Source organism: Cebus imitator, unplaced genomic scaffold (genome assembly GCF_001604975.1).
Source record: "Cebus imitator isolate Cc_AM_T3 unplaced genomic scaffold, Cebus_imitator-1.0 Scaffold893, whole genome shotgun sequence".
Lineage (NCBI taxonomy): Eukaryota > Metazoa > Chordata > Mammalia > Primates > Cebidae > Cebus > Cebus imitator.
The window spans coordinates 235,675-239,146 of record NW_016108208.1 but is presented as its reverse complement, the minus strand read 5'-3'; positions in this window follow the sequence as shown (position 1 = coordinate 239,146).

The window sequence follows — 3,472 nt, the reverse complement described above, 5'->3', positions numbered from 1 at the left end:
GCTAGTAACCAATAACTTAGAGATCCAGTGACATATTGATCAGCAGTGGCCAGTAAATTATTCAATCATGCCCCTGTAATAAAGACCCTGTAAAAACCAAAGAGGACAGAATTCAGGCAGCTTCTATAGAGCTGAACATACACAGTTTTCTAAAAGATTATGTGCACATAAATGTAAAAACCAATTATTTTAAATGTTGTATATACTGCAGGCGTCTTTGTTTTGAAAGGAGATTCTGCCTTTAATAATGCATCCAGAATTTAACTTATTAAATAAAACATACTCTAACCTAAAAGTACACATAATAAACATTAATACTTGGATATTTCTAGCTACATAATGTCATGATTAACTAATACTGTGCAACAAGCTTTGATTTAGAGAGTTAAAGCTTTCCTCATATTAACTGGGTAAGAACTAGACATTTATAAAAGAAAAAAAAAGTTTTTTGTTTCAGCATAAATTTTTGCCACATTTTCAGCTTGGGAGAATTATCATGAGTGAAGTTTGTGTTAGATACATCTATACTGTAAAATAAATATTTTAATTTAGAATTTTGAGTCTCTGAAGTATCTGTGCCACTATAAAGGCAAAGGCATCATCTCAGGTGTTTATATGTCTCTATTTGGGAACGGGGAACAGAGGCTGCCACATGCCCCATTAGACTTTGCATTCTATGGTATAAAAAGAAAAACAAACATCATTTCATATTTTTTGTTACAGAAATCTGATAAAAGACAATTCTGGTTTTATATACAGTAGCAAACATAAATAAAAGTTAGAGCTTTTAAGAATTGTCTAGTGCTGACCAGTCTGCTTTTATGTTTGGATGATGTGTGCATAAAATAATGATATTTGGGCAAATAAGCTATTTTCTTATTTAAATTCACAGTGTTTAAAAGTGCCTTGATAATATTAAATAAATACGGGATATTTCCAATTCTCCTTCCAGGCTTTACTTATGGATGAAATTGTTTTGGGCTATGAAGAAGAATTGGGGCTTGATAAGTGGTTATTTTTTCAATTTTTTGACATTTTTGTCATTATTTTATTTTAAGAAGTCTCTCTGATTCTTTGTCTCTTTTTTTTGAACTTTCAGAATGTATAAGTATCACTGCTTAATGGTTTTCCCCCAGGTTTCTAGGCTGTGTTCAAATTTCTGAATTCTTTAAATGTATTTTCTGCCTTAACAATTTCAACTACACTTTCTTTAGGTTTGCTGATATTTTGGTCTTTCCTCTGCTCAACTTTGCTTTTAAATGTTTGTAGTAAATTTTTATTTTAGTTGCTTTGCTTCTTACCTATAGAATTTTTTAGTTTTTAAAATAATTTTATCTCTCTTTGATAATTTTTTTGTTCATGATTTTTCTGCACTTCTTTTTAATTTTATTAGCATCCTTTGAATGTTAATTTTAAAAATTATGTTTTAGTAAGCCTGTCAATTGGATCATCTAGGAAAACCTTAATGTTTTTTCTAGAATAATCCATATTCTCCTATTTTACTTAATGGTTTGTGATTTTGTTGGTGTTGAAAAAGAGAACTTAAATTTAAAACTGCTGTAACCTTGAAAATCAGGTTTTATTCTCTTACAGTTGGCTAAGGTGTTGTTTATTCCTCATGTAGACTCTTTCTGTCCTGAAATTCCATCCTATAAAACTTCTTTTTGGGTCTTTGTTGAGGCTGCATCACTTTGGGGTACATATAGTTAACATACCAATTTATTCTATACTTTCATTTATATGTGTTTGTTCTGAATGTTTTGTCTACCAATTTCTGTCCTCTTAGGAGAAAAAAAAATAGGAAAAAAATGTTCTGGCTTTTTAAGTCATCTGAAAGTTGTTTAAGAAGGAGGAGAAAAAGCATACAAAATGTTTGGAAGTGAAACAATCACTATTAATCTCTGTGAGGACCCCCAAAATCAGAAGCAGAAATTAATGCACAAGTGCTTCTGAGATTTGGGGAGGGCAGAATTATTTTTGTTTATTATGGCTCTTTCAAGCTGCTTCAAAACTATTTGCAACAAAGCATGCCACAGCAGTAGATGATAAAAAACAACACCTGCTGCCGATTTTGTACTGTAAAATTAATAAAATTTAATTGTTGCTTACCTTACAAATTTTTCTTTGGAAGTTGCAAACTTTTAGATACACTCTAAATTTCCAAAGGAATTGCTTGATACCTATTCTGCTACTGCACTTATTATTTAGTTGAGAAGACAGATATATAGTGTTCTGTAGTCCATTGTCATGCCTTGAAACCTTGTATTATTTTACATTTGACCCCGTCTTTGCACATAATGTCAATGTGGCATACAAATCATATAAATGAATTATTCTTTTAAAGATGCATTTGTGCCAGCCTGTGCCGTTTTTTGCAAGGGCTCACATTATAATCTTATAATCACTACAAGTAAAAATTACTCTCACATTTACTTACTTGTTTTCTGTATATTTTTTATCTTATTTATTCTTCGCTTATTTTAAAATTTTTGTTAACTTTTTTTCTATTATCTTATAACTAGTTGTGCTTGGGACTTCAATTATTATTGTAAATTTAAAATAACCCACTTTGAATAATACCAACTTATGGGAGTAATCTAAAGTTTAAAGTCAACAATATAAAAACACAATGCTCCTGTACTTTTTCATTGTTCTCAATTTACATTATTGTCTTGATTATATCTGTACACATTGAATATTTAGTACAAGTTAAATTTGCCAGAATTGTAATAGTAATAACATTTTTCTTCAGATAAGTGTTAGTCTCAATTTCTTTTAGCTTTTCTTTATCTAGACATTATTATTATCAATAATAATAATTATTTAAATATTTATTATTTAAATATTATATTATTTTATTTAGATATTATTTGAAAGTCACTTTGTAAGTTAATTATTGTATATTTGTTTACATAAAACCAAAATGTACTTTATAATAGACAATATTGCCACATATATTTTAAATACAGTTGATAACCTCAACTAATAAAGAGCAAATAAAAAACTTTACACCATAACCACTAAAACCAAAATATATCATCTATAATTCCAAATTAGAAATTTAACAATCTATTTTAAACAACAGTTTTTAGGGCCAAAACAGAAATCTCATACATAAAAATAAACTCTGAAATTGGAAAATAATCAGTGCTTCATAGATAAAAATAAAAGCAATACTGTAGCGCAGGCAGCTATAAGATATACCAAAAAAAAAAAAAATATATATATATATATATATACAAACATATATATATGAAACCAATCAAAACAGTGTGAATACTAAAGATCAATAATTTATATTAGGCAAGTAAACACTTAATCAAGAGAGACAATTGTAAAATTGTATTATTATTATTTAGTTGTTATTTGTGGATTGCCATACCGCCTCCTAGGCACAGATAAGGCCTTCAAAATTGAAATACACACTTTCACTGTGAGGACCTGATTTCTGCTTCTGTAAGGAGTAAAGAAG